Below are 10,080 nucleotides of genomic sequence, written 5' to 3'. Positions count from 1 at the left end.
GAAGTATTTGTCACTGACCTCTATTATTTTCCTCCTTCCTTCTTAAATTTCTCCACTGTTATTCTCCATTTGAAAATTCAGCACACATTTTCCTTTCACGAAAGTAATTTGTAGATTATTTCTGTTTTGGCTGTCTTTGTCCTTCTTTATCTTTAAATCTGTTTTTCTTTATAGTTAATATTTCTTTCTTTATTTGTCACTCACCTCTGTGAGGAAGAGATCTCACACAACACATCCAAAGACCCCCGACAGTTCCTGTCAGGAATATCAATGCGTTGTCACAAACGTCCCTGTTGGGAGGGCCTGATATTATTCAACTTTGTGAATAAGAAATTTGGACCAAAACCCCAAGACAGATGGTTAAACGTGACAATAATAACACATCAGATTTTCTTGGCAGTCCTTTATACTGTGTTAGATTAAACTGTTGGCGTTCATACATTCAGCCAAATACAATAGTTGCTCCAAAGCACTGTAGAGGGGTCCCCCAGGGTTTGTATGTTGGCCTTGTGCAGTTTCTTCTCTGGAACAGCATCTGCTTTGTTCACTTCTCTGAAGTAGCATCCCTCAGATCACATATCTCACCACTATACTGATCTTAATAGCTTGAGCCTACGGCCCTCTGATACACACAAACACCCGCAGAGACACTATCACAGAAGCTCAGTTGGTCACTCTCTCACGAAGGGCACACAGACACAGATAATCGAATAGGTTGTGCAACACCGGTGATAAATCTGTTGAAAGAAATGGCCTACTGTAAAGGAAAGAGCGAGATCTCCCAGCTAGGGTGCTGGATAAATGTGTGTACGTGACAAAGAGAATAAGTTGCTGAGTTAGGTGTTTACTTAGCACCCTATTTACTTTACGATTACACACAAGAGTACAGCATCCATACAGTAAGTCTGTATGTCTGTGAATGTGTACTCCAGTACATGTGCGTGTTCTGCAGGAATTGATCCTTTACGATACACCGATTATACGCTGAATTGACTTGGTTTATTTGTATGCTTAGAACTGTTCTGTGTGTGTGCCTATAAAGTTGCATGTGTGTGCCTGCACAGGGAGAGAGGTTTTACATGGTCAGAGGTGTTGCTGCTAGAAGTCTATGTCTGTGCTGGAGAGCCAGATTGTGTGAGTGTAGTGTATGCAGGTGGTCACATGTGTGTTTGTGTGTGTATGCATTGCGTGGAGAGAAGCTGAGTGACAGGTTTTTGTTTTTTTTTAAGCCTGCCACTGAGACTAGCATCAAACACCACCTCAACTCCTTGCCCTTCTCTAATCTCACACACATACACACAGTGTGCTCAAACTCACACATGTGTGTACACACACACACACACACACACACACACACACACACACACTCCTGTTACAGCTCAGACTCCCTTTTACATCCCTGAGAGCTACACAGATCTTTTAAATACAAGAATAAAAATAACAACAAAAAAAAGATCCGACACTCCTTCTGCAGGTATTTTACTCTCTTCACAGCAGTCAGTTCATCTGTCTGATGCATCTGTTCAACAAAGGAGACACACACACACACACACACACACACACACACACACACACACACACACACACACACACACACAGAGGGTGGTTTGTCAGTTATCTGATGTAATCTGTTGTACAATGTTGGGCAACAATTATTTGATCATTTGTAAGTTTGCTCAATTAGAAAGAATGAACAGTCTCTAATTTGTAAGGTATTTGCATTTTAATGGAGAGAGACAGAATATCAACAAAGAAGCACACAGTTACATAAAAGTTAGAAATTGATGTGCATTTTATTGTGTGAAAAAATATTTGATCTCCTACCAACCAACAAAGACTCTGGATCAGATTCAGTTTCTTCCCTTCCACAATCATGGGCAAGGCCAAAGAGTGGTCAAAGGACGTCAGGGACAAAACCGTAGACCTGCACAAGGTTTGAATGGGATACAAGATCATCAGAAAGCAGCTTGGCCAGATGGTGACAGCCATTGGTGCGATTATTTGGAAATGGAACAAATATAAAACAACCATCAATCACCCTCAATCTGGAGATTGTAAGATTGTACAGGACAACTTCACCACATTGAGCCAATGGACAATAAATTTTTGGAAAAGAACTTCCTTTCTGGGTGGTGGGTGGGTCTTTCAGCATCACAATGACCCAAAACATGTAATCAAGGCAACAAAGGAGTGGCTAGAAGCACATTAAGCTACAGACCTCAATCCTATAAAAAAATCACCAAAATGGCGCCTGAGATGTGTGCAAACCTGGTATCCAACTACAAGAAACTTCTTACCGCTGTGCTTGCCAGCTAGAGTTTCTCCACCAAGTACTAAGTCATGATTTGCTTGCGGATCAAGTACTTCAATTTATAACTTTTAATGTAGTATGTTTAAAAAAAAAAAAACTTAACTCAGCAGGGGATTAAATAACTATTTCCCTCACTGTAGATTAAAACATTTAGTATAATAAGACCAAAGAACTACCATTAAGTAGTTAGTCTAGACAAAGTAAAAATAAAATGAAATAATTGCCTGAGTAAACATCCTATAATTAAACAAACACAAGTAAAAACAGACTCGTGCATATTTAGACGATTGCTAATGTTTGAGGTGTGTCTGAACTGAAGGCCTTGGTGCATATGACCTAGTTTACTTGATGCCATAGATCTCAAACAGGATGTTGAAAGTAAGAAAGACTGTCTTTGGTTAAAATATGTGTCAGGGAAATTCCTTTGTGACTCACACTGAGTTGGTGTTGGTTTATTATAAATTGGTTTGGTAAAATACCACCCTCTGGTCTCCTTAGTTGGTATTAGATTTCTGGGCAAGGCGGGAGGGGTGGATGAGAGGGATGGAGAGTGGGCTTGGGTGTGGGGAAGACAGGTTGTCACCCCTGCCCTTTATATTGAGATACAGTCTGGCTGATGACACTGACTCATCCTTGCTTTCCAAGCTCTCTTCTTTCCTCTTAGTAACCTCCGTCATGGCGTCTGTTCTCACCACACCCAGCGGTGCACATGCCACAAAGTGTGCTGCAGGTCTACACAATCCCCATTAGGCGTTTTTGTTGGAGTTTTTTTTTCTTTCTTTTTTTTAAATCTGGGTCAGGAGCCAAATGAGAGTAATGCGAATAGGAAAAAATGCCTCTCAACAATGTCTATTATTACTATTGCCTTTTCTTTTTTAACAGAGACTCAAAGTCTTCCTGTATTCATGCTATGTAAGGACAAAATACACCATTGCCTGTAGATATGTCCTTTTACATGCTAAGTGAGGGAATTGCATCAGTTCTCCACATGATGTAACCCATGCTGCAGATAGGCAAACATAATAGTCTGAAAAATCTGGGCTCACAAAGAAAAACATGTTGGAAATATGAACTATCAACCACGCAGCTGACAGTTCCTTTTTCTTTTTTTAATTCAGTGCTGGTCTGCCTTAGTACAGTTTAGAGACATGGGATCCCGAGGTAATAGCGATACGCCGGCTTTACAACTTTTGGCTTTTTAGCAGTGTTAGCAGATTAATGAACAGCAGTGTTGGTGTGTTAGTCTTCCTATTGTCGGTGAAAAACTTCAGTCCAAATTAAAACATATCAAGACTGATTTCTGAGAAATTTTCTGGTTTGGTGACCACTTCAGGCACGAACATGAGGTTCATATTTGTGGTTCTAAAGAAGATGTCTCAGCAACTTTAACTTTAGCCTCTAAACCAGTCACCAGTTTAAAATTTTAATTTGTCTACTGGCTTGGCTATTGGATGACTAAATACTGGCAAAGCAAATACACCTTCCCATCAGCCACAGCTGTACTTTGTTCAGTTCAAATAAGTAAATGTTAGCATGTTGATACATTGGATTAAGATGGTAAACAAGGCTTGTTGGCACTATCATGTTTAACACACTTTTCCCACCAAAAGACAAAATTTGATCTTTTGTGTTTCATATCAGAATTTACTCTCCTGCCAAAAATATATTACTAAAAAAAACACTAAAATGAGATTTTACTGACTGTGATTTCTTGCAATTAAATGCAAGCCAAAAAGCAGAGGTTAGTCACCCCAGGCAGGAAACATCATGAAGTAAACTGTACTGACGTGCCACTCATATCCATAACTTTATAACCTTGATCATGATTGTGCCGCTTTGCATACGCTGGGAGTTAGCCAGAGTAAACATACGTGTGCTGCCACAGCTCATTGAACTGAGTGAAATACCTGAAATAACTCTGAGTCACAACTAAATCACTAAAGCATGTCATGAGAATTTGATCAGAAGCATTTTTAAACTTTAAGGACACTTTTTGAGCATGTTTATGGGAAGCATTTGGCACGTAAAAGTTTTCTTTAGGAGTATACATGTATTCTAAGCAGCATGCAGCTAGGGAACATGCAGAGACAGTTAAACTCCTGAACTGGATGTCAGTAATGGAGGGTCTGTGTGTGTTTGGATAATTGCCTCATATTTCACAGGTAGGCATTTCCCCCCAGGGATAACTCCGGCCTTCCACGCCCCATCACCATAAGCACAATATCAACGCAAATGCGCTGAGTACTCTATTTGCTTTTCAACTGGGAACTTGACTCCCATGCTTTGAGCGAACAGTCATGACAGAAAGACGTTTTTCCAGTCAAATTAACTCAACTGTTAGATAAAAGAAAACACATTTCTAACTTTGCTCATTTCGTGCTTACATTCATGGACTTTCTAGTGTAAAATACATAGTATGTAATAATCTCAAAAATCAAGTCTGCAAATATCTTTCACTTGTTCTTATTTGCCAGGTTACCTGGCAAATTTCTGAAGAAAGGCTTCAGGTTTCTGAAGACTTTCTTCAGAAATCTTTGAACCACAGGTTACCAAAGGTCACACTACAAATGATCATGAGATCAAAAAACTGTGTGAAGCACCTCTCTATGAACTTATTCTAAACGAGGCACACACATACTAGCATATGACTTATACTTTGTTACCTACACAGGGATTCCTCTTGTTAGTGGGAATACTGGCACAATGCCTGGAGAAAACATGTTTCATACATTTATAATAAACAAGTGTAAATACACTGGAGATCTTTAGAGAGTTCTTCAAACCAAAACCTCACCGAGTGAAGTTCAGAAAAGAAATTATTTATTTATGAGTTGATTCTATTGTTGGGTTGGATTTAGTTGTCAAACAGAAGTAATTTACTAAATCATTTGAATGCTATCATTACCTTCTTCTCACTAAACACTATCATTACTTTCATTACTTATTTTTGTACTTATACTTTCATAAGATGATACAGTAGTAATCACAATTACTGACTTATTTATGTATTGTTTTCATGTAATTGTATTCATTGTGTTTTGCATTGTAGTGCTTTATACTATTTACTATTACGTGTCTACACTATAGTATTGACTGGTCTGTTCTTGCCCTTGGAAAACTGATCACATTATAACATGTCGTGAATAATTCAACATTTGTGAATTTAAATTTGATGGTATTGTTGTGAACGTGAAACCACAGGATGCCTTAATAAGAGCTTACAGAGTGATAAGATTATTTTAGCCATTTGCTAAAATGACTGAAACCTTGGGTGGCCTAAAGCTACGTACACACTGGTAGTGAGTCGCTCATTGCGCGTTGCTTTGATGCTCACAGCTGGTGGCTTTTATACATTCCAGACTCTGGTTGTCCTGGTAACCTTCTAAAGTCCTTACTACCAGGTAGAGATGGCACGATACCACTTTTTTATGTCCGATACCGATACCGATGTCATAAATTTGGATATCTGCCGATACCGATATGAATCCGATATAGTGTTTTTTAATCAACAAAACTGTTTTTTAAAATATCTTGCTGCATTTTGCAAGTCTGCAAGTTCATACTCAAGTTTAAAACAACAACTACACTAAAGCTATTCTGTTATACCTGTATACAAAAAAAATATTTCATAGTTCAGCAATACTGATCAATCTAATAAACTTAGACCTACACCATCCTCCCTATTCTGGTATTTTAAAGAGTACTTAGCGTAAATATTAAGCAACCTAACTAATAGGGTTCCAACTCCCAGCAACAACAAAAATAAATAAATAAAAAATAGGGAACCACCCCTCACGCTCCACCTCATGATGCTTAATCAATGTAATCAACCTTAATTTGATGCAGTGTGAAAAAAAATGCACAGAAATCAATTATTTTTCAAGAAATATTAAATAGATTCAACATCTTTCTTCAACAAAATTGCAGACTGCACAGATGGTACCTTCCCAAAGGAAAATGTACTATAGCTTACTAGGGTATATATATTAGACTTAATAGTCACTATATACAGTAATTGACTTCTATTCATTTTACATCAAATTAAAACTTTGGGTGTCAGATAATTATTTATTAAAAGCTAGACATTTTAAATGAGAATGAGAAAGAAAAGTATGTCTTTGTGCCCCCTTTTCCCAGTTAATGCCCTATCGGCCCCCCTGGCTAAACTTTGCTAGATCCGCCCCTGCACAGTTACCAGCGTCAGCTACGTAGAAAAAGATCCTGGAGTAGAAAGAAATATTAAATAAATTCTAACAACAGCTTATCAAGCTTAAACGTGCTGCTGTTGTTCAGCCGCTGGTTTGCTCTTTCTGGCGCAAAGTGGACCAAAAACAAACAAGAGAGACTCATGACAGAAAAGCCGATCAGCTGATCATTAGCAGTTTCACGATTGAAGTAGCAGCCGGAGAGCGAGAGGCAGTCGCTCGTTAAGCTTAACGTGGGAATGCTTTACAAACATTCAGAGATGGACTTACACACTTGCTTTACTTCTCTCGGGGATAACTTTGTCGGAGATGAAATGCCAGGTTGCTAGCGAAGCTCCAAATGCTATCCAGACCACCGACAGGTCCCGCATGCCACAGCTGCTCTATCACGTGATGCATACTGCTCCGACGTTCTGAGGCGAGTTACGGTGTGTTGCAAGTTTTGTGAGGTGCTTTCGTGATATTTAATGGATCGGATTACATTTTTTATTTTTCTCCGATATCCGATCCAGTAATTTAGGTCAGTATCGGACCGATACCGATACGTAATATCGGATCGGTCCATCTCTACTACCAGGTCATAAGTCAATCATTGGTATTCTTCACTCCCATTGGTAGTTTCCTCAGTGGAAGTTGAGAAGTTTATCTTCCCAACTTCCCATCGCCAATGGATATTTATTTCTTCCGTTGTTACCATGTTACAGCAAATAACTTCCAGTGTGTACAAAGCTTAACACATACCCGTGTGCCACATTTGGTTGCTCCTGATAATCGAGGAGGGGTTTGCAGACAAAGACGTAAACAAACCAAGGCAGACAAACACAGATTATAGTAACACGGATATGGAAATGGATATCTCTAAGTGTATATGTTTTTAATGCAAAGTTCTATATTTTAGTTTCTGTCCACGGAATTTGTATTGAAAGATCTTCACTTGGTTTTTCAGACTGCTGGATCCTCACAGAGCTTCAGATAAAGGTTAAACTTTCTTAAGTAATTAAGTATGTTTACCATCTACTGTTGCTGCTTAATATAAAATCTCTTTCCAAGACTTTATATTAACTTATGTGCAAGACTTTGATTTTATAATGAGATTTATATTTTCATCTTAGAATAATGCACATATATTTTTTAAATGCTGTCTTGTCTAAGTTCCTGAATTCTTCAAGTTGACCTTTGGCATCTATGCCTAATGCACCCCTTTTTAGGCATGAGTTATACAGATCTGTCTCTCCTAATCAATCACATCAGCATGCTTCTGAAGAACCGCTTGGCATCAAATTTAAATGCACTTGGTAAGAAATTATTTCTTTTAAACATGCAGGGTTAATATTGTGATGGGGCATACATTAACTTAACCCTAACCAGCATGTAAATGCAACATTACAAAGTGAGAAAAAAATCACTGAAGCAAAATTCAAAAACTCAAAGACAGTTGATCTCCTAGCTGACACACGTCCACCCTCCAACTGTTGGACTTCATGGCTCTAAACATCAAATTGTTCAAAAATTGTTGTGGCTGGTATATCAAACCAGACATTTGAAAACACCAGCTGCAGTGGCCAGAAAGCAATTTTTGTCTCTCTGGGGTGAGAACACACTAGCATTTTGCAACTTCATCTTTGGATTATAAATATTGCCAGCAAGAGAAAAAAAATGAGCGAACCAGATAGGACTGATGACTGAATATTTCTCAACATTGTGAAAATAAGCCAATAAAATAAAATGAATAAAGCACCCCTGTACAGAGCGTAGGCTTGTTTAAAGGCCAGTGAGTGATCATGATGGTGTGTCATGTGGGACGAATGAGGCAGCTGAGGACTTGTTTGAGGAAGGAAGTCATAGTACTTCGAAATAGATTTGGTTTGCTCGTATGGTTTCTATCTTTTAATCCTGCCTTTTCTGTGTCACACACACACACACACACACACACACACACTCATGTGCCCAAGCAGCAGGCTTTGTGATGTGGTAGGAGGACCTCAGGAGGTTTGGCTCCTGATGATTTCTGGGAGCAGCACCAGCATGGTGACTTGATCCCTGCTCGGCAATTGGATTGGCCTGATCTGGCGGTGGCAAACCAGTTCTGCCTGGAGATTGAGGGGGGGTTACTCAATAATAGAAGGAGTTTTTATTAAAAGGCAGGCTGGCTAGAGTTCATTGGGAGTTTGTGTGTGTGTGTGTGTGTGTGTGTGTGTGTGTGTGTGTGTGTGTGTGTGTGTATACATGTGTGTTTTGAATGGGGCTTTTTGTTCCAACGTGACTCACCATGTTCTAGCTATGGTTGGTGCCTAAAGGGAGAGAAGAAGGGGGGGTGAATGGCACACAAGAGAAATAGTTGATGTGGTTAAGTCATTAGGAAACTGCATGTTCAGTTGGCCTGTCAAGCTTCGGCCTTCTTATATGATGAATCAATACACCAAATTCTTGCCTGTGAATGGGACATACAGAGAGTTGAAGAGGGATCTATCCTCTGCTGTCGCTGGCTTGAGGTCATCTAAACTTTTAGCCAACTCTTTGGCAGACTGGGCGTGCTAGTATGGCTAAAAGTAACTTCAACGGGACTTGATCAAAGCAGATGGGGCATGTGATTGCTCGCTTACTGACTATAAATTTGTTAGCAAAATTTTATTAAGCTGATGTACACAAATAACTTTTGTCATGGTTCTGATTGTTGTGTGAAAACATAAAGGAAGTCAACAGGAAATGATTTCATAGATTCTTAGAAGCCACTGTTTGTTTATTTGTTTGTTTAACATATTTTGGAGCGTTACTTCACTACCCTGCTCTCGACATAGATATAGGGTTTTTGTTGAAAACTCTTATTGTCAGATGATTCCCATCTAGAGCTGTGTGAGTGGAAAATAATCCAACATCCTGCACAGGGTCATTTGCTTGTGCTATTTTCATAGAGCCGAAGTGAAACCCAAACTTCTGGATTCTGTTTCAGAAGTACGAAAGCCTTCTTCAACTGACATTTGTAACTACATGTACAACTTTAAAAGAAGAGTTTCACCACAGTATTGCAAATGAGCTGGCGTTTACATACTGCTTTCATAGTTGTATACGCTTGTTAAATCTGATATAATTAGCCATTTCTAGGGTCCAAAGTCACCTTCCTAAAATTAAATTAAACAGTAACAGTTAACAATGGTGCATATTCTTTTGGCTCCAGTGTGGCTGATCTCCCAGTTGGTGCAATAAAGGTTAACATCCAGACATCAAAGAAAATAAGATTTGGCTAAGTTCAAAGTTGGCAGGAAGTTAGCTTGCTAGTTTCTGGCTGAAGATGATAACACCGTGTACTGACTTAAATATCTCTAAAAAACTAAAGCATAAATAGCTGTGATATCACTTTGGACATAAGCAATGACAGAAAACTAATTAACAATGACATTTGGAGGGTTAGTGATGTTGGGCTAGTTGACATATAATGAGTGTTACCTGGTGGCTAACTATAAAGCCTCGGTTATGCTAATATAAACAAATTACCACCGGGAAGAAGTAGCAGTTTAACATGTCATCACTTAACCAGCAGATTGACCACTTGAAAGTCTTTGCGCA

At 38.9% G+C, this 10,080-nt stretch overlaps 1 long non-coding RNA gene across 4 annotated transcripts in view; it reads right to left on the bottom strand.

The window, feature by feature from the left end:
- Nucleotides 1-388: 388 nt before the first annotated feature.
- The window catches only part of LOC309709374, a 39,959-nt gene continuing 30,267 nt past the window's right edge, over nt 389-10,080 (bottom strand). For 3 of the 4 annotated variants that reach the window (XR_014277491.1, XR_014277492.1, XR_014277493.1), the window contains 2 exons: nt 1,825-1,924; nt 389-1,519 (listed from right to left, as the gene is read on the bottom strand). This is a non-coding gene — a long non-coding RNA (uncharacterized lncRNA). The remainder of the gene's footprint in view (nt 1,520-1,824; nt 1,925-10,080) is intronic. The other variant, XR_014277494.1, reaches the window with a different exon arrangement.

This window comes from Aulonocara stuartgranti, assembly GCF_965226115.1.
Source record: "Aulonocara stuartgranti genome assembly, chromosome: 6".
Classification (NCBI taxonomy): Eukaryota; Metazoa; Chordata; class Actinopteri; order Cichliformes; family Cichlidae; genus Aulonocara; species Aulonocara stuartgranti.
The sequence above is the reverse complement of the archived record's forward strand: the minus strand, read 5'-3'. Positions and strand labels throughout refer to the sequence as shown.